The 22,337-nt window shown below is 41.2% G+C and overlaps 1 protein-coding gene across 2 annotated transcripts in view; it reads right to left on the bottom strand.

Annotated features, from left to right (window-relative positions):
• FAM168A (family with sequence similarity 168 member A) overlaps window positions 1-19,447 on the bottom strand; it is a 214,654-nt gene extending 195,207 nt beyond the window's left edge. The window contains exon 1 of one of the 2 annotated variants that reach the window (XM_082411325.1): window positions 19,152-19,447. The gene's annotated coding sequence lies outside the window, so the exon portion shown is untranslated. The remainder of the gene's footprint in view (window positions 1-19,151) is intronic. The other variant, XM_082411326.1, reaches the window with a different exon arrangement.
• Window positions 19,448-22,337: the final 2,890 nt, after the last annotated feature.

The raw sequence follows: 22,337 nt of genomic DNA, 5'->3' as shown, positions 1-22,337 counted from the left end.
ACTACAAGCTCATTGCTCATGCAGCTTTATCACAATGCCAGACTTAAACATAGGCATAAAGAACTCAAAAATCTGTGGTGGAGTTCTTTGCTTATTTATGAAGAACATCTGTTCATAATTAATAGCATGTGGAACATTGGGCATGGAGGAGGGAAGGAAGGAGTATCGGAAAGCCCTTTAGGTCCTCAAGCTGCCTAATCTAAACTTTCCTATTTCAAGAAAGCTCATTCAGTAAGAGGGAACACAAGGTCTAGGTGATAGAAATGCATTTTGGAGCTCTGACTCCTAAATGTACTCTGGGCCGGCGACTTCCAGGGACTGAAGGCCAGCTATGAGTCAGGCACCACGCTAGGCTCTTTCTACACACTGTTCCTCATGGTCCTTTTGGGCCGGTGATAGAAATCCCTATTTTACATGTGAGTAAACCAGGCTGAGAGATAAAATGACTTCTCCAAAGTCACCCAACTAACACAGTGGCAGACTGGGGATCTAAGTCCTGATTGCTCTGACTTCAAAACCATTGTTTAATCTATAATAATAATAGAAGTAAAAAGTTATAAAAGGCAGACCAATGTTTGCTTGGATGAGGGATCAGAGAGAGCAGGAAGAAGGGACTGCATAGGGGTACCAGGAAACTTTTGGGAGGCGATAGATATATTCACTATTTGAATTGCAGTGATGGTTTCACAGATGTACACACATGCTAAAACTTAGCAAACTACATTAAATTTGTGTCATTTACTGTTTGTCAGTTTTACCTCAATAAACCTGTTCAGGAAGGAAAAAACACATTGTTCTTTTTACTAATCACTGACCATGACCCCAGAATATCTGCCCTTAAATTGTGTCTAATCACAGGAAAACCAGGCCAAAGAGTTCTTTCCCTAACCAATTTAGTTGAGTTTATATAAACTATTAGTAAAACATCACAGAAAGGAAGTTTTAAATACCTAATAGTAATAGATTATTTCCAAACACACTCTACAGCACTTCAGAATACGTATCCAAACAAATAAAATGTTAATTACAAAATGCAGCCTGGTAAAAGGATAAAGAGTAATGGCATTGCACAAACCTGGATTGAATCCCAGGTTTCAAGTGAATCTATTCAGGGTGCTAAATCTGTATCCAGTTCCTCATTTATAAAATGAAAGTGATAATAACAATGCTACCATTTATTGAAATCGTACCATGTGCCAAACACCAATCTAAGCACTTTATGTAATTATCTCATTTAATCCTCCCAACAACTATACATTGTAAATACCACTATATCCCCATCTCATAGATGGATAAAATAAGTTACAGAAAGATTAAGTAACTTTGAGGTCATACAGCCAGTGAGTGCAAGAGCTGGGATTTAAACTCACCTTGCAAAATTATTCTGAGGAATGAACTTGAAGAAAGAAGTAAAATACTGTAAGTCTTAGTATAGTACAAATGATAGAAAGTCCCCTCTATTCTTTAAGCAAGTTTCTCTAAAAGAAGTCTCTTGTATTGAAAGAGGAGAAAATTTGTTTTAAAATTCTACAAATTAAACTTTTAACTGATTATGGCTAATAGTATGCACTTTACCCATTTTATCCCTAATTCTCAGTCTGCAAATTACTATTATTTTTCTCTGTTTTATTGATGGGAAAAATGCAATTCTGAAATGTTAAATAACCTTTAATAGTGGCACAGACATAACTCTCCTGACAAGAAATGGAGCTCTTTCCAGTTTGGCTTATTGCCATCCAAGTCACTCAGAACCACACTCAGTACTTTTTCAGAGACCACTCCTTAAGCATCTTAAGCAGTATCTTCCATAGCAGCACAGAACCAAAGTTTCATGGATTCTGGACTTAAAAACTCTTTGCTCTAAATCATGATGTTTATACAGTGTTAATGCTTTATAAACGACATCTATACACTAACATACCCAATCTTTTTCTCATTTCTGGTTTGAGTAAGAAAACTTACGCTCCAATCTGTCAAAATACTAGTATCAATGAATAAATAAAACACAAAAACCAGGATATAGGGACTTCCCTAGTGGCGCAGTGGTTAAGAATCCACCCGCCAATGAAGGGGACACAGGTTTGAGCCCTGGTCTGGGAAGATCCTACATGCAGCGGAGCAACTAAGCCCGTGTGCCACAACTACTGAGCCTGCACTCTAGAGCCCGCAAGCCACAACTACTGAGCCTCTGTGCCACAACTACTGAAGCCCATGCACCTAGAGCCCGTGCTCCACAACAAAGAGAAGCCACCGCAATCAGAAGCCCGCGCACCACAACGAAGAGTATCCCCCGCTCACCACAACTAGAGAAAGCCCGCGCGCAGCAATGAAGACCCAATGCAGCCAAAAATAAATAAATAAATAAATTTATTAAAAAAGAAAAACAAGCAGGATATAATATTTATTGAGCACATTTATGAAATTCTTTCACATATATTAAATCCTCACAACTTTCAAAAGCAGATACAGACATGGTCATCCTCACTTTACAGGGGAAAAAAACTGAGATTCAGAGTGCTTAAACAACTTGCGCCAAGTCAGACAGCTAGTAAGTGGCAGAGCTGGGGTTCAAATCCAGATTTTATGACCATATATCCAGAATCTTCCACACACAAGACCTAAGGTTCTTTCAGAAATAAGCTCAGGTGTCTATTCCTCCAAGAACTCTTCCCTGAAAAAGTCATTAACACCTCCCTCTCTGCTACTTATTCTACAGCATGTACCATACACTGAACTGTAATGTATTTATTTATAGCTTCTCCCTTGCACCTGGGAGTTCCTTGGAGACAGAGACCACATCTTACTCATCTCTGTGTATCATCAGAACCTACCTAGCACAGAGCCTGATATCCATGTTAACTAAATGAATGCAAGCATAAATGATTATTTCTGCCTGCTACTAAGACTCTAATCAACAAAATTTTTTTTGGAAGCCATAATTTAAATCACGTGTCAGGAACTATGAAGGGCTTAATAAGGCTTAAAAACCCTACATTTCTTAAAGTCTCAGTCATCCCACCACCATAAAAGTCAAATCCTATATTTAGGCTCAAAAAAATCAAATGCATAAGCAGAGTACTTGTGGTTTGGTTTCATAACATTCATTTTATGTTACCTAAAAGTCAAAATTGACAAAGAAATTAATAAAGAGGAAACTTGGAAGTGGAGAAAAGAACTAAGAGTTAGAAAAGCAATCGTAAGGTCCCAACTTCTCCATTTACCAATGTGATTTCATTCATTCCAAGTGAGATTCCAGGATCTGTCACAAATCAAGTTCTTTATGAAGATATACATGTCTAGTGTGTACACCATTCTACTGACCCAGCTATGGGCAAAGAATAGAGGATGAGTGTGAGCTGAAGTATAGTGGACACTACACAAGGGAAGGCAGGGGAAGGTGCAATGGCCACAAAAGAAAAGTCATTCTACTAAAACTCAGCCTAGAACAACATGGTTGGGAAGTTACAGTGCTAACAGACCAGGCTGAAACTATGGATTCACTCAACAAGACCTTACTGGTGCCTATTCTGTGTAAGGTCCAAAAATGAGCTCTTGAGGATAAAAGGATGATTAGATGCAATCCCTGCTCACTGCAAGTAGAGGAGACCAATAAATAATAAATGGATAATTACAACCCAGAGATAGGGCAACCCAGAGACGGGGCACCCAATCCCAACCCGGAAAAGTCAAGGAAAGCTTTCTGGAAAAGGTTAACTCCTAGGCTGAGTCTTAAAGGCTGAGTAGGAGTTAGACAAGTTAAAAGTTAAAAGGAGATGTCCAGGCCCAGAGAGGAGCATGTGCAAAGACATTAAAGCAAGAAGCTTGGCACGTCTGGAGAACTGCAAACACCAAACAATATACACATCATTAGTACTAAAGGTAAAACATGCAAGCTGGGAGGAGAGGCAAACAATGAACGACACTGGAGAGAGTTTGGGAGAGAACACTGAGCTAACTCTCTTACTAAAAACCATACTAGGGAACCCCATCTAGGAGACAGTGACACTTGATTGAAGGGCAGGCAGGCTTTCAGATATGCTCATTTAGAATGGATAGTTGGTTTTCTCCTCCATAACTCCACAGCCTGATCAAAATGTACTGTCAACTATACTTCAAAAAAAAAAAAAAAAGTTCTGTCAAAGCCATAAACCTCAAAAGTATGGATAAAATTACCACCAACAAAAATAAATGCAGAAAAATTCAAAAAACACCCTCCTCCTTTGGTTCTGGGGCAGAGTACTATGGAGAAATATTTGATCCCCTCAGTAATGAGTGGTATAGTTAGAAAAAAAATTTAGAAAGGGGCATTTCTCACATTCACTGACATTTTTAATTTAGAAAGAACTATCAACATCAGTGAACTCTCCAAAACAATTCAAACTGTTTCAACTAGACTAAAAAGTTTAAAAAGTTGATGGAGAGCCAAAAGCCATACTATACCTGTATTGGTTCACCAACAAACCCAGGCAAACAGCCAAAATTATAGACCTTCGCTGCCAGGAAGACCAAGTAAACTACACTCAGAAAACAAATTCCAAAAAAAAAAAACCCCAATAAATTCAGTGCTTTATTTCTCTAATAAAAATGCTTTAAAAGCCAAAATACTGTTCCTTCTTCACATGCTAAAAGTCACACTAAATCCATGCTTCATTCTAGAAGAATAATATGAATAACAGCTCCCATTTATTGACAGTAATATATACCAAGCACTGTGCTAAGTTCTCTATATGAATTGTCTCATTCAATCCTCACAACTACCTAGGAATTATGTACTATTATTGCTGTCCTTCCCTTTTTAAAGATTAAAAAAAATGAGGTACAGTAAAGTAACTTGCCCAAGGTCTCACAGCTAATATGGGGGAAAACAAGGGCAGCATAGATATATTACCTATTTCTGAAGAGATTATTGACAATCTAAGGAAAATTCATCCCATTAGATCTCTTCAATTCCTAAATATCCAAATTATTTAAATAGTTTCACAGAGTCTATCATTAAGAAGATTGACCCTTTCCCCACAACAACAAATGGTGACCAGACCCTACCATGCACCAATCTACACAGTAGCCCAGGGGTGTTAGGTTACATCCTACTCTGTGAAAACTGGTTCACTCATTTAGCACCAACTCAATTATTCAACAAAAATGTACTAAACCCTACTAGGTTCCAGGTATCAAGGATACAGAAATAATCAGTGACACACTGTCCTTGGAAGATAGCACAGAATATAGACCATTCATAGGCTATGGAGGTAGCAAAGTCTGTGAATAAATCCCACCCTAGTCACTTACTGGCTGGTGGGCCTGAGTAGGCTCTACATCTCTGAGCCTAAGCTTTCTCATGTGTAAAATAAAATAATTATGGCCACCCTACAGTCTAATGGTGAGTTTAAATAAGTTACCACACATAAAGGGCCTAGCACAATGCAGGCACACAATGAATGTTAATTCTCCTCCCCCTAGAACTAAGGTTCCAGGCTGTATAGGGGTGTTGGCTGAAAGGTAAAACAATGCTCATTATTATGACTTATTTAGCCAACCTCCTCCATCTCCCTCTGCCCAACCATAGTGAAAAACCAAAGTCATTACACAACAAGATCACCTGGCTGTGGCTTCATCTGCATCTTTTTCTTTTTCTACTGCAAATGCTCCAGGTTAAGGGTAGGAAGACACAGAATCACTTTTATACACAGCTATGCACAGTTCTCTAAAGACCACTTCATGCCTTTCTTTCAACACAAGTGGTGGGACTTCCCTGGTGGTCCAGTGGGTAAGACTCCGTGCTCCCAATACAGGGGGCCCGGATTCGATCCCTGATAGGGGAATTAGATCCCGCATGCATGCCGCAACTAAAGATCCCGCACACCACAACAAAGGATCCCGCATGCTGCAACTAAGACCCGGCACAGACAAAATAAATAAATAAATATTAAAACACACGCGCATGCGCGCGCACGTGCACACACAAGTGGTAAAGAATAAGCATCAAGCCCAATGATTTTTTTCTTTTTTTTTTTGATGTGGACCATTTTTAAAGTCTTTATTGAATTTGTTACAACACTGCTTCTGTTTTATGTTTTGGTTTTTTGGCCACAAGGCATGTGGGATCTTAGTTCCCCAACCAGGGATCGAAACCGCACGCCCTGCACTGGAAGGCGAAGTCTTAACCACTGGACCGCCAGGGAAGTCCCAAGCCCAATGATTTTCTAACATCCTGACAAAGCTGTAAAACTGCTCAACTCTAAAGTTCTACTAAGTGAAAGACCAACTGCATTCATGCTAGCTTTCAAAGCAGTACTTTTAGTAAAGTTTTAACAAATCCACCTATTCCTTCAATAAGAAATCAGTAAAGCCTGGAAACATATTTATACTAATAAATAAAACTATATCATCTTGTATTGAATTAAGGCAGTGACATCAAACTGTAATAGTGTCATTGCATTCTACATAGCCAGGCCAAAAAAAAAAGAACTATTTTGAGGTCTTGCTGAAGCCACAAAAATCTCAGTCCTTAACTACACATCTTTCTGCATAGCAAAGTAAAAGAGTTATCTCAAGGAAAAGCACTAAGGCACTTGTGCAATTAAGTTGCAAGCTGAACTACCTGCTTTTTTTCATGAAACACCATTTTTACTTGAAAGAACAACTGCCAGACAAACTGATTATTCAGACTTGGATGTTTGGCAGACATTTTTTCAAAAATGAACAATGTGAGACTGTCACTTCAAGGAAAACAACTGTCAGTATTTGTTGCCAATGATAGAATTTAGGCTTTCAAGCAAAAACTAGAGAAGACTTGTCTGATGAAATGGGTAGAGATATTAACAAATGTGATTTTTTGATACTGTATAATAAAATACGTCAACATTTTAGAAGATCTGCATAACTCAATGAACCAATGTTTTCAAAATGACCAAAGCATGATGACACAAAATTATGCATGAGTAGAAAATCCATTCAAAGTACACAACAGACCAACGGACTTTAGTGTAACAGAGTATGAAAGGCTCACTGATATGGTTTCAGATTCCACAAGATAATGGACCTCTAAAGAAACTACCAACTGACAAGTTTTGGTGTAGTATCTAAAAAAAGAATATCCATAGTTATCTAAAAAGTCAGTCAAGGGAATTCCCTGGCAGCCCAGTGGTTAGGACTCTGTGCTTCCACTGCCGGGGGCCTGGGTTCGATCCCTGGTAGGGGAACTAGGATCCCACAAGCCTCTCGGTGCAGCCAAAAAAAAAAAAGCCAATTAAAACATTCCTCCTGGAACTTCCCTGGTGGCGAAGTGGTTAAGAATCTGCCTGTCAGGGCTTCCCTGGTGGCACAGTGGTTAAGAATCCGCCTGCCAATGCAGGGGACACAGGTTCGAGCCCCGGTCCAGGAAGATCCCACATGCCACGGAGCAACTAAGCCCATGTGCCACAACTACTGAGCCTGCACTCTAGAGCCCTCGTACCACAAATACTAAAGCCTGCACGCCTAGAGCCGGTGCTCTGCAGCAAGAGAAGCCACCGCAATGAGAAGCCCGCACACCGCAACGAAGAGTAGCCTCTGCTCGCCGCAACTAGAGAAAGCCCGCACACAGCAACGAAGACCCAACACAGCCATAAATAAATAAATAAATAGATAGATAGATAGATAGATAGATAGATAGATTTATTTATTAAAAAAAAAAAATTCCTCCCTTTTCTAGCCACATATATGTGGGACTGGATTTTCTTTATATACCACCAACAAAACAACCAGTTGCAGCAAACTGAATGTAGAAGCAGATATGTATCCAGTCAGACAGTGAAGAGATTTGGAAAAATTTTAAATATTATTCTATTTTGGTGGAATATAGCTATTTTCATTAAAATATGTTAACATTTAATAAGTTTATTATTTTTAAATGCACAGGTTTAATTTTTAACACAGTAAATACTGGTAGACACAACCCACAAACAAAAGCTCTTTGGGGTCTTTAATAGGAAAAGTGAAGACGCCAAAATGTTTGAGAACTATTGCTATATAGCAATGAGAAGGATAAACTATTGCTACATACAAGAACATAAATGAACCTCACAAACAAAGTTGAGTGCAAAAGCCAGTCATACCTTATAAAAGTTCATAAGTAGGCAAAAATAATCTATGGTATTGGAAGGCAGCATACTCGTTACCCAACCAGGGACTGAATCCAGGCCACAGCAGTGAAAGCACCGAGTCCCAACCACTGGACTGCCAGGGAATTCCCAACGTTCCCTTTCTTGATCTGAGTGCTGGTTACACTTTCGTGCACTTTTTCTTGTATATATACCGCAATACAATTTCTTTTTAATCTATATTTTCTAAAAAAAAATACACCCATACACACACCTGCTTTAGGCTCATGTGAAGAAATTTTGTTAGCACTGGTCAGGGTAGAAGTAGGGCATTTTTTTTTTTAGACAGGTTTTCAGGTGATTCTAATGTGTAGCCAAGCTACTGCTCACCTAAGTAGGTTGAAAAATACTGATCTAAGAATTTAAAACCAGGGAACTTTTACATACAACACAGTAAAAAGAACAAGGAGTTTGGAGCAAGGCAGATCAGGTTTTTAATACAAGCTTCTCTTCTTTTACTATGTAACCAAATGCAAGCAAGCTACTTAATCCCTATAGGCCTCAGTTGCTTCAGCTTCCTCTTCTGTAAAATGGGCACAATACCCTAAACAGGGTAAATGTGAGGATTAAATTATATAAGGGAGAGAAAGCACCCAGCATATTGCCTACCACAGATATTCAAATATTAAGTCCTTTCTGTCTTTCCACCTTCATCTCCTACTAGTCCTAAGGCCAAAAATAAATTACCCTCTTGACTCTTGATTTCTTCATCCTTAAAATGAAAATAATGCTACATGACCAACCTATGCACTGTAGATCAAATAAAATAGTATAATTATATTTGCAGAAGTATAAATAGTGTAACTATATTTACAGACAGGGATTTCTGCTACCAACTCAAAATAAAAGAGAGAGGACAACACATTAGAAAACTAAGATAGGGAGTTCCTTGGTGGCCTAGTGGTTAGGATTCTGGGCTTTCACTCCCATGGTCTGGATTCAATCCCTGGTCAGGGAGCTGAGATCCCACAAACCGCGTGGTGTGGCCAAAAAAAACAAAAACAAAAACACAATGCTTAAAAAAAAAAAAAAAAGAAAAGAAAACTAGGATATGTATATAAAGCTATAAAACAGAAGCTAGAAAATATGAGCATCAGCAGAAACTATCAAGCCTGAAGGACATGATCAGAAGCCAAATCAAGATTATAATCTCTAGTCAGCCAGGGATTGAAGCTTACTGTGAAAAATATATCAGCCCAGGGTTCCTTCAAAATGTCTGTATCTAAGAAAAAGCACAATCTATAACATCATAAAAATAGGCATATTCTGAAAGTACCCAGACACCTGCCTAAAAGGAAAAAGGCGGGGGAGCTGTATTGGAGCTTTATAAACCAAGGTGTTTCCATAGCATCTTTATACAGAAATCGATGGCCTAGGGACTTCCCTGGTGGTGCAGTGGTTAAGACTCCACGCTCCCAATGCAGGGGGCCCAGGTTCAATCCCTGGTCAAGGAACTAGATTCCACATGCATGCCACAACAGAGGAGTCGGCGAGCCACAACTGAGGAGCCTGCCTGCCGCAACTAAGACCCAGCACAACCAAATAAATAAATAAATAAATATTAAAAAAAAAAAAAAGAAATCGATGGCCTATTTAACAAAATAAACTTTTAGATAAACAGAGTAGTTTGACAAAAAAGATTCTGTACAATTATTTTCAGTACTAAAGATGTGCATAATTTCCTAAGGAACTAAATTTTATAATAAATAAAACAAGAAAAATGAATTTGCTTTAGTCTCTTTGCTCTTCACTAGGCTACAACTTTAAGGGACTTCCCTGGCAGTTCAGTGGTTAAGATGCAGTGCTTCCACTGCAGGGGGCTCGGTTCAGGGAACTAAGATCCGCAGGCCTCGCAGCAGAGGGGGGTGGGGGGGGAACGACAAAAAAAGTCTACAACTTTAAGTCTGATTTCTGATAACATACCAGTGATTGTCAAGCTATGGCACACCCATGGCCTGTTTTTGTATGGCTTGTGAGCTAAGAATGAAACATAGGAGGAGGGAAGAAGGGAGAAGATGGGGAGGGGAAAGAGAAGGAGAAAAAAATAATAGAGACTGTATGTGACCCACAAATCCTAATATATTTTTTTTACAGAAAGCATTTGCCAACCCCTGAGCACACCATCTTGCTGTCTTCTACTTTTGAACCTTGTGCTATACACCATCATCAACAAAAGCCTTTATCGATCCAATTAAATTCTAAATTCCATTCTAAATAAATAAAAACCTACATCTGGAAAAACACCTATCACCTTACTCCTCGTTAGAATATCATACTACTGGTTTGTCATCTCTCCTTACTATGTTCAGTTCAAAAATTAATCATTCACTACCTGCAAGGCACCCTCCAGGACCTAGGACTTTATAAGATGACTAGAACACAGCCCCTGCCCCCAAGAAACTTACAGTTAAGTGAAGGAGCAGACAGAAACAGTCAATTTTCCTAAAACAGGGCAAGTATCAATATTATGACAGAGGCACACACTGGATACTCCCTGTGAACAAAATGGGGACACTTATGACAACCTTAAGGATTCTGTAAGGTTCCTTAGGGCAGATGCACTTAACCCAGGGGGATGAATAAAAGGAGAAACAGCATGAGCAAAGGTGTGAAACTGTAAAATATCTGTAGAAACTACATGCTACTCAGTATTACCAGTGATGGGAGATCAGGCAGAAGGAGTACATAAGGACAGGTCACAGAAGGCCTAATATGTCATGCTAAGGAGCTTAAGACTTTAGAGCCAATGAAGGGATTTAAGCAAGGGAGTGATGTGGACATACACACCACTGGGTAGATGTTCTGGCTGCTGGGTGGAAGACAGGTTTACTACATGGGTGATATACAAACTAGTTAGGAGGCTACTGCCCTTGTCTAGGTAAGATTAGGGCCTGAACTAAGGGGATAACAGTAGGAAAGGGGAGATGAGTTTCAGAAATATTTAGAAGGATTTATTTTTGGCTACCGAGATAAGGGAGAAGAAAAGACTAAGAGCACAGATTCATATCTTGAATGACTGGATGAACAGCAGTGCCTTTAAGTTAGGACAAAACTACAGGAAGAGATGATTTTAACTTTTGGGGGAGATACAAAAGGGGAGAGGTCAGAAGAAGGAGATGGGGAAAATGAGTTGTTCTGGACCTACTGAATTTAAGGACCATCAAAATGGATGTATGCAGGTTGCCAGTAGACAGTGAGATATACAAGTCTAGAGCTCAGGAAAGAGGTCTGAGCTGGAGATAGAGATTTTGAGAGTCATCACCATACAGCAGCAGTTAAAGCCAACAGAGTGGGCAAGACTACTCAAAGAAAGAATCTTAAAAAGTCCAGTGAGTCAAGGAGCCAACACTAAGGAATATCAACATTTACTGAGAAAGCAGAAACAATAAAGATCTCTTCTTAAATATCAGGTAGTTTCAAAAGCTTCAAAAATCTCTTCCTGGGCTTCCCTGGTGGCACAGCGGTTGAAAGTCTGCCTGCCAATGCAGGGGACACAGGTTCGAGCCCTGGTCTGGGAAGATCCCACATGCCGCGGAGCAACTAGGCCCGTGAGCCACAACTACTGAGCCTGCGCGTCTGGAGCCTGTGCTCCGCAACAAGAGAGGCCACGACAGTGAGAGGCCCGCGCACCACGACGAAGAGTGGCCCCCGCTCACCGCGACTAGAGAAAGCCCTCGCACAGAAACTAAGACCCAACACAGCCAAAAATAAATAAGTAAATAAATTTATTAAAAAATATATATATATCCCTCTTCTAAAAAAAAAAAAAAAAATCTCTTCCTGCTAAACAACAGACTGGAAAGAACAACCATGAAATACATTCATTAGTACAGCTCATCTAATGGACAAAGTAAAGATTAAGGAACTCAGTAGGGGGAAGGCTTTCCAGGTGGAAGGCACAACATATGGAAAGAATAAGGGCATAATAGTACAGCATGTCTGGGAATTTGCTTATTTGGTTTGTTTTTTTTTTTAAAGGGAGGGGAGAATCTCTCCCCTTATTTTTTTCTTTTTAATTCATTTATTTTATTTATTTATTTTTGGCTGCATTGGGTCTTTGTTGCTATGCATGGGCTTTCTCTAGTTGCGGCGAGCAGGGACTACTCTTCGTTGTGGTGCCCGGGCTTCTCATTGCAGTGGCTTCTCTTGTTGCAGAGCACGGGCTCTAGGCGTGCGGGCTTCAGTAGTTGTGGCACACGGCTCAGTAGTTGTGGCTCACGGGCTCTAGAGCGCAGGCTCAGTAGTTGTGGCGCACAGGCTTAGCTGCTCCGCAACATGTGGGATCTTCCCAGACCAGGACTCAAACCCGTGTCCCCTGCATTGGCAGGTGGATTCTTAACCACTGCGCCACCAGCAGTTAAGCCCCTGTTTATTTGGTTTTACAGTAGGCATACATGCTAGAAAGCCCGTAAAAAGAGGTACAAAGTAAGGTGTACAAGAACACTGGGAGGGAAAAATCAAGGAAGATTGTGCTGTTGACATCATGAAACATTCGTAACCTCTACTTCCCCAGTACATCCACATATCCTTCAGGTCTCAGCTCAAGCATTAACTCCCCGAAGCATCTCTCTCTTCCTTGCTCCCTCAGGCAGGTCAGGCCATGTCAACCTCCATCCTCCCCACGGCCCTTGCCCAGGTCCCCACTGTAGCAATTATTCCATTATGCTACAGTTATGTGTGACATGTCTGTCTCCACACTAGATTAACCATAAGCTCCTTAAGAGGAGGGAATTTTAATTTTTGTATCCCATACTCCCAGCACTCCCTGACTGTCATCTAATAACCACTCAATAGATACTTGTTGAACAGATGTCTTAAACATATCTGTCACACACCCAACTACTAGCTCCTTGGCCTTGGAATGCGTTGAGGATTTACATCCTTTGTTTTGCTTTACTTATGATAATTTTAAAATAAATTTATATTCCAAATGTAAAATGAGTGAGGGGAGATACAGCAGCAGGAAAATACTGAATAATAAAAGAATAGCCTGGAGGAAAAGTTAGCTCTAAACAATTCATAAGTAAAATAAAAATAACAACAGTAGTATTTACCACATTAAGCACCAACTACGTATGTGCCATTCAGTGTTCCGGGTTCTTTGTCCTTCTTATCTCATATAATCCATTAACAACCCAACAATTGAGTATTATCTCTCTTTTACATATGCATAAATAATCCATCTCACTGTACTACTCTACCCTGTAATATGTTACAGGTAGAAAACTAAGAGGGTAATGACTGTATTTGTCAGGATAGTGAAGAGCAAACGTTGTATACTGCATTCTCCACTTCAAAAAGCGTCAATTGTTTCATTTTGAGCAAGCCAGCACAGTCAATGTAGAACCAGGTCTCATAAATTCACTAGGAGAAAGTCCTCTAGCACCCTCTCTGTCCCACTATATCCAACAATCTTCAAGTTTTAAGGGAGAAACTGTGAACTGATCTTCATGTATTCCTCCTCCACTGGGAGAAGAACCCTTTGGAAAGGCAATAAACTAAATATGACAAGCTTTTCACCTCTGTGTGGGGTGCCCTGATTTCATTTTTGTAAACTAGAGAGGAAAAAACAAAAACAAAAACAAACCCCAACTTTTATATAGTCCTTTACAGTTTAAAGAGTATTTTCACATTTATTACCTCATTTGAGCCCCACTTTACAGGAGAGTAAACTGAAACTCCAACAGATTATTAATGCATTTGGATTTCACATCTCTTAGACAAAAAATTCTTGGGGTTTAGGTTGCTAAGCTTCTGATATGCATAACTAATGATTTCCTATTCATGGTACACTCTGTACATCAGAGAACAGACCCTCCTGTACAATCAGGTCAGGACCAATGTACCAGGCTGCCTTTATGCAAAAAGAAAGATGCACAGAAATTCTGATCAGAAGAGTTAAGTGACTTGCCAAAACATGACATGAAGCTGTAAGCTGGTATTACAAAGAATCAGTATCTAGTAAATAAAAAATCCGCCAATAAGAAAAAACTCTTAAGATGCTGTTCTTTCACAGCTCACAAAGGCTGCTACTACCCTCTCCCATTCCTATTTCCAAGTATGATTGATCCACATCTGGATAATCTGATCATCCATAAATGCAAACTGGCTTCCTCTTGCCATCTAGAATACCCATATATGTATGTACATGCATACTTACAGACATATACTAAAGAATATATTTTTATATGTGTATATATAATATACATACAAATAAGAAGTGCTGCTGAGTAATGGGACTATAGACAATAATATTGCTTCCTTTTACTTTTTCTGTAATTTTCAATTTCTGCTATGAGCATGTTATTTTAATTAATGGTGGAAGAAATAAAGCTCTTTTAAAATTAAAAAATAAGGATAATAAATAAGAAAAAAGCAGGGCTTCCCTGGTGGTGCAGTGGTTGGGGGTCTGCCTGCCAATGCGGGGGACGCGGGTTCGGGCCCTGGTCTGGGGGGATCCCACATGCCCTGGAGCAACTAAGCCCGTGAGCCACGGCTGCTGAGCCTGCGCGTCTGGAGCCTGTGCTCTGCGGCGGGAGGGGCCGCGGCGGTGAGAGGCCCGCGCACCGCAGTGAGGGGTGGCCCCCGCTCGCCGCAGCTGGGGAAAGCCCGCACACAGGGGCGCAGACCCAACACAGCCAAAAATAAATAAATAAATAAATTTAAAAAAAAAAAAAAAAAAAGAAAAAAGCAAGTCACAGAAAAATACTTACACTATGATTCTATGTATATAAAGTTATAAAGGTACAAAATATATTGTTTAGGATACATACTTGTTTGGTAAAACTATTTTTAAAAGCAAGGGAATGATTCACACAAAATTCAGGAAAGTGGTTACTTCTGAGGGAGAAGGACAGAGATTCAATCAGGTGGGGAATCACAAGAAGCTTTAAAGGTACTAAAAATCTCCTTTTTGTTAAACTGGGTAGCAAAAACATAGGCCTTCAATTTGTTATCATTCTTTAAATTGAAGATTTATATTATATGCACTTTTATACATATGGTTTATCTCACAATTTAAAAAGAAGATATAAACAGGGTTGAAGAATCAGAATTTCAGGGCTGTAACCCAAACTCTTCCACTCACTGTGTAATCTTAAGCAAGTCATTTTACCTCTCAGCAGTTTTTCTTCTTATTTTATAGATGAGGAAACTAACAGCTAATATATGTTTAGTACTTTACTGTTTGAAGTTCCTAGACTAGGGACTTCCCTGGTGGCGCAGTGGTTAAGACTCTGCGTTCCCAATGCAGGGGGCCTGGGTTGATCCCTGGTCAGGGAACTAGATCCCACATGCATGCCACAACTAAGAGTTCGCATGCCTCAATTAAGGCGCATGGGCTTAGTTGCAAGCTGCAACTAAGACCCAGCACAACCAAATAAATAAATAAATAAATATATTTTTTAAAAGTTCCTAGACTATAGTACCAACATACAAATATGCAGATAAACTGTGAGATAATAATACAAAGTAATACCTCCTTACTAAATAATAGATCATAATACTAAGAACTCAATGGTAGGACACACAAGGCTATTTACATTCTAGTCTCTTCTATCTAATAATAATATCTAATATTGTTTAATGTGTACTATGTAACACACTGTATTAAATGCTTACCATGGATTCTTTTGTTTAATCCTCAAAACAACCCTATGAGATTAGTTCTCTTATGCCCATTTTACAGATGAGACCATTGTGCCCAAGGTCACATAGCTAGTAGTAAATGGTGGACAGACTTCAGAACCCACACTCCTGACCACTACGTTAGTTTTGCCTCACTTTTCTCACGACATTTAAATCATCTATCTCTCCCATGACACTGAAAGCTCCTTGACAACTGTTTTTTGTTCATTTTTTTACAATTTTAACTGTATTTAATCGTACAATTTAGTGGAAGTAAGTACATTCACAATGTTATGCAACCATTACCACTAAGTATGAAAGGTTTTTAATGACTTTACTAAAATCACTAGGTTATCAAGTGGTAGAAAGGGGATTTGAACTCAGGACTCTCAACCTCTAAATTAACAAGCTATTCATTCTACCAAGGTACCTGTCTACCAATACCTCCACTGCTCTCCCCTTGTCACCAGAATACTGGAAGAATCTAATGAGGTGAAGATACTAAAACACTTTATATACATTTCTACTGCACAGGTGAACACAGCTGTGAGGGGGAAAAAGAAAATCCACCAAGACATTTCTCCCAAGCGATTACTTTTCATTCTGAGCTCTCAAAAGCTAGGGCTTTTATATAAATATCCCACCTCTAGATCAAGCCTGTAGATCCACAAAAGCAACGTCTGGACCCCGGAGTAAAGTTATGAGGAGAAATGCTTGCATTAGTTAGATTACTCATCAAATTATGGGTAACTGCTCACACCGGATTTTTATTGCAATACAGAAAGCTTCCTCATAACAAAACACTTTCAATTCCAAGGATAAGTCCAACCTTCGATCATTCTGCCCATTTTGGAGCTACAAAAAAAAAAAAGATTCTTAATATTGGGTATTTTCATGTGTTCAATTGTGAAAGCCAAGGAAAATGGTTTGTTTACAAGCTGAACCCTGAAGCTTGAACAAAAAAAGAATTATTTTGATCCCGTTGGTGCCTTACATCCCTCCCCATTTTTTCCCGAGTCTAAGCTCTAATCAACAGCCACTTCATGTTTAACATATCACAGTTAATGCAATTAAGTCCAGAAAACTATTTTCCTAAAGATGTTTCCTCCATCAACACCCTTCTCTACCTTCCAGCATCACTCTTCTGCCATGAGAATGAGCATATCATTAAGCTTTAAATAAAATTTCTGATGAATAGATGGAGGTATTGTTTTTGTAGTTAATGGAATACGCTTACATCTCCTAAAAAAAATAAAAAATGATTCTTTATGTTTTTATCCACATCTGACAGAATTCTAACCACCTGAATTCCTTTAGAAGAAAATTCAATCTACAGAAATATAGTCCAATTATTTTAAATCTTATCAGGTAATGTCAAAAGAGAATCAAATGAAAATACCAAACTATCTCACCAATGAATATTTATGACATTTCCATATTTTCTGTCTTCTCTGTTTACATAAAACGGTGGTACCAAGATTCATCTCTGGATTATTAGCCTGCAATACAATGATGGGCCTAATTGCCTTGCAAACCAGGACACCAATAAATGGAGTCTTCAAGCAATCAATTTTAAGAGGAGGGGAAAAAAAAGGCCTAAGCTCTTTCTGAATACATGCACGTTGCCTGACTGGGAAATAAATTCAGCCTTGTATTTTTCAGTCTCATTCATCAGTTCTCAAGCAAGGAATGCTCCCTTAACCACCTCAAGCTCATCAAATCTATTTAATACCAAATTCCAGGACTAATTTTTAAATGCACCTGGAGGAGAGAGGAAAGGAGAAGGCAGAGACATTAAATAGAAAGACATCTATCACATTCCAGTTTCATCTTCTTCACCTTTAGTTACTGGAGTGGGTTTTTCTCCCCCAACTTTCTTTTTATAATACATGAATAACAGAAGATACTTTCTCCTCCTCAAAAAAAAAGAAGATACTTTCCCCTCCTCTATTCTACCTTAACTGAAGCCCCTCTCAACTTTACCCTTTGTGTTGGTTTACTTCCAAATATGATACTAATACAAGTGAAACAAAAACTAACAGCTTAAGAAGTCCTCTAGAAAAGTCTTTTATGTACCTTCTCTCTCCCCAACCACAGCCTCCAAAGCTGTCCATTTAAGTCCAACCCCCAACCCTCTTGTGTCTCTTGGAGGCCATCTCAATCCTTCTTCTCCAGAATCATCCAATCCGCCTCTTCCCAGCACTGCTCACTGCCCCTCTCCATCCTCCCTGCCCCCTCCATACTAACAAGCCCAGGTTTCCCACTCCTTAATTAGCCCCATCTGCTACCTCACTATCAGCAACCACCTCTCCAGTCCTACCAGTTCATCTCAGACATTCTTTCTCCAAAACTCCCTCTGCCACCTTGGCCAAGGGACATTTTCAAGATACCATCCCCCAACCTTGCTCACCACCAGCCACTATTCTTTCAGTGAGTCCAGCCCAGAAGCATCTTCTGTGCCCTCTGCCTTCACCCTGTACCCAGGGAGCCACCAGTGGTTCTAAGATCACTCTAAATCCCATCCCACTGTGCTCCCCCCGCTTCCCCTCCCCGCCCAATTTCAATCCTTGTCCGCCCATTTTGGGCCTAACTTCTACTTTACCCCCTCCTGCCAGCTCACCCTCACACTCCCCTCATTCAAAGTCCCACCCCCACCAGCTCCTATTCCAACCTCCATGAGCACTCCCCAGGAAAACCCCTAATTCTACCTCCTCTGCTCTCCTAACCCACGCTATTCCATAAAATCTCAACAAATTCCACCACCCCCAGATGGCAAGCGCCCACTTCAAGCTCAGGTCTCAGCCCATGCCAAGCCCCTCCTCACCCCCGGCTCCTACCACCTCTATCAGCCTGCCCTAGGTCCACCCCAAATTCCACCCTCCTGAATTAGTCACCCCCCAGGGTCCTATCCAACTCTGCAGTCGCACTCTCTGTTACAATCAACCCCTTACCCCGCAACCCGGCCCAGATCCCAAGCTGTCAATTGCTCCAGGCCAACCCCAAATCCACCACCCTCAGTCAGTCCCCTCCCCCATTAAAAGCCATCCCACTCCAGTCTCAACATCCATTTCGCCCAAAACCATCCAAATTCCACCCCAATCCTACAGCCCCACGCTCCTGTCCCAGGTCGTTCCCATTAAAAGTCCCCTTCCCTTGTCTCTCCCCCCCCAACCTGCTTGTGTCCCACCCTCACCCCACCCCCAGCCCGCGCCTGGACAAGTCTCCCCAGCCAGCCCGCCGTTCCATCGCGACCTCAACCCCCTTCCCCCAACCCGCGAAGGGGCTCCGCAGCCCCCACTCTCATTCTCCCCAGTACCACCGGCCCAGGCTCAGGGAGAGCGGACCGGGGTAGGGTTGGGGGGGGGGGGGAGGTGATCTCCTCACCGGCGAGCCGCTGCAGGCGAAAACGGCGGCGGCGGCAGCTGAAGCGGCGATGCCCTTGTCTTCTCTGAAGGCTACAGAGGCGACGCTCTCGCTCCCTCACCCGTGTCCAGTAAGGTGGCGGATGGCGCGCAGGGACTGGGAGCCTCCTCCTCCTCAGCGACTCGGCTCTGAATCCTCTGCAGTAGCCGCCGAGGAGCCCGACGGGTTGGGGGAGGGGACGCTGGGCTGCGGGCGAGGGAGGAGGAGGCTGAGGGAAGGGGCGGGGGACCGCTGAGAAGGGCTGGGAAGGAGGAGCCAGCGCAGCGCCGCGACACGTCCCACAGCCTCAGCCCGCCGGGACCACAACTCCCGGCATGCCCCACTCCGGCCCGCGCGCAGCCTGCGCCTCCCGGCGCGCGCCCGATGCGGAGGGACCATTCCCTCCTTGGTCTCAGACAATGGGATAAAGCCAACCATCCGCGGGTGGCTTTTGTAGACTCAAAGACCACATAGGAGGCAAGTTAGGCACCACAGCGGCCCCATCCCCCAAGGGACAGTGATAGCGGCGTCTCCGACTTATTTACGCGCGCGCACACACACCCACACGGAGCCCCGCCACCACCTCCCGCTGGACTACATTTCCCAGCATGCCCACAGATCTCGCCCTCCTTCCGGACCCTTCTCAGACCCGGTACTACAGTTCCCAGGGAGTGTGGTCCTTGCGAAATGCTGGGAGATGCAGTTCTCAGTTCTTCCTCCATGTTAAGAAAAAGAAGTGAAAGAGAGGAAAAAAGGAAGGAAATATGTCAACCCACCGAGAACAGGCCTAGATTGGCTAGATCACCTGGAAGTCTGTACTTTCTTCGCAATACCCGTTGCCACTGTCTCGAACCAGAACTAATGCAGCAGCCTCCTTCTGCTCTCCCTGCAAAACTGTAGACGATTTGGCAGCTTGAACCCAAATATAAAAAGAGCGTACTTCTTGACCCAGCTCCGCTACTTTTAAGAATTTACCTTAGAAAGATAATCAAACAATTTGGAAAAGATGAATGGACAAGGTTGTTATCTGAGATTGTTGATTATAGTGAGGTAAACGTAAATGTCCTTCAACAGGAGCTGGTTAAATTATATATACAAACAATGCATTACTAAGCAGCCGTTTAAAATAATGATATGGATCTTTTTCTTGACATCAAAAGCTATTCACAATTTATTCTCGAGGGAAAAAAATTGGTAATAGAATAGCAAGTTTAGAATGATCTAATTTATATGGAGCTTGAGACAATGTTCTATAAGCATAGAAAGATTTCAGGAAAGAGGTTCCCCAAAATAACATCTGTGATTATCTTGGAGTAAAGAGTGTCAGATTTCAAGTAACTTTCATTTTCATATTGCCTGAATTGTTTAAAAAGAGCACATAACTTTTTAAGCTATAAAAGTATTTTCAAAAAATATAATTTTCAAATCCGACAACAACCTGTCTTTGCTACCTAGAAGCTTTTCATGGCTTTCTATTGCCCTCAGTGGTGCTCCAAAACGAGGTCTGTCTGGTTTTCCTGGGAGCTCAACATTTCCACTAATTAAAACAAATAATGGTGGGGACTTCCCTGGTGGTCCAGTGGCTAAGGCTCCGAGTTCCCAATGCTGGGGGCCTAGGTTCAATCCCTGATCAGGGAACTAGAGCCCGCATGCGGAAACTAAAAGATCCTGCATGCTGCAATGAAAAGTCTTGCGCTCAGCAACAAAGATCCCACGTGCCACAACTAAGACCCGGCACAGCCAAATAAATAAATAAATAAATATTTTAAAAATAAATAAGTAAAACAAATAATGGTGGTCACTTACAATTCACAAAAGAACACTAAGTTAGTAGGGAGGATTTTCTCAATTTTCATTGTCTCTTCTCAAATTTTTCCTTCTTCTGGTCTTTCCACACCCATTTCCTCCTTTTCTCCTACTCATTCTTGAAACTCAAGCCAAAGTCCTACCTTCCCTAGAACATATATTTTAGGCATACTGATTTTCCTTGTGTCTGAATTCTTCTAGCAATGGTTTCTAATCTGTGAGCCAGAGATCACTGTGGGGAAGAGGAATGAAGAGGGAGAAATAAAGTTATTGTAAAGGGTCTACAAAGCAATATTTAAACGAAGCATTGTCTATAGACTGAAGAAATAAGTCTTACACTTAAAAATTGTTTCCATCTGGGACTTCCCTGGAGGCCCAGTGGTTAAGACCCCGCGCTTCCACTGCACAAGGCACAGGTTCCATCCCTGGTGGGGGAACTAAGATCCCACATGGCATGGGAAAAAAAAAAAAAAAGAAAATTTGTTTCCTTCTGTGTCCAGCTCTTCTAGAATATGGAATATAGTATCAGATGATCTGTGACTTAACATAAATCTGGTATTCAATTACAGTATTTTAGATTTTATGTAATTATTCCTCACCATTCTGCAAGAAAACACCAGAACATTCGAGCTCCACTAGCCAGCCTGCTGGAGAAGCACAGGCCTATCAGAGAAAGCCCAGATTGCCTGAATCAAAGGTTAACTTGGTCCATAGTCCTGCTGCAATCTCTTCAGCAGCTTCACCCCACCTAAATCTAATTACACTCCTATGCCTTATGACTCATTTTCCCCAAATACATCAGGCACTGTCTTTTTCAGACTACCTCATTTTTCATCCTATTCTCCCAGCCTTAAAATTCCAGGTCCCCTCCCTCCCCCCAAAAAATCCTATATCCTCTGCTCCCTTCTCTGAGAATAATGAGAAATGTGCCTATGAAATGTGGGCTATGTCCCTTCCCCTCTCTGAGTGTTGCACTGACCATCCCATCTTCTAAACCCACTTCACTCCTTCTCCTCCTCCTTTTCTCCACTTCTCCAACTGGCAGACAGTGGGAGATGGGCAATCAAAATTAAAAGGGACGGATCTGTCCAGCAAGGAAAGCATATCTGAGCTAGGGGAATAGGTATGAGGAAGCTTACCAGACTAGGAATCTGGTAATCAGATCCTAAATTAGACCTTGCCATGAACATCCTGGGTGACCTTTAGTAAGTCCCTTAATTTTTTTTTTTTTCTGAACCTCATGTTTACGTCTGTAAAATGAAAGGATGATTCCTGGTGTGTCACCTCATAACGTTATTAGGAGAGTCCAATAAAACAGTGGATATGAAAGTGCTTTGAAGACTGCAAATTGCCACTTACAAT

This window comes from Balaenoptera physalus, assembly GCF_965194825.1.
Source record: "Balaenoptera physalus genome assembly, chromosome: 10".
Lineage (NCBI taxonomy): Eukaryota > Metazoa > Chordata > Mammalia > Artiodactyla > Balaenopteridae > Balaenoptera > Balaenoptera physalus.
The sequence above is the reverse complement of the archived record's forward strand: the minus strand, read 5'-3'. Positions and strand labels throughout refer to the sequence as shown.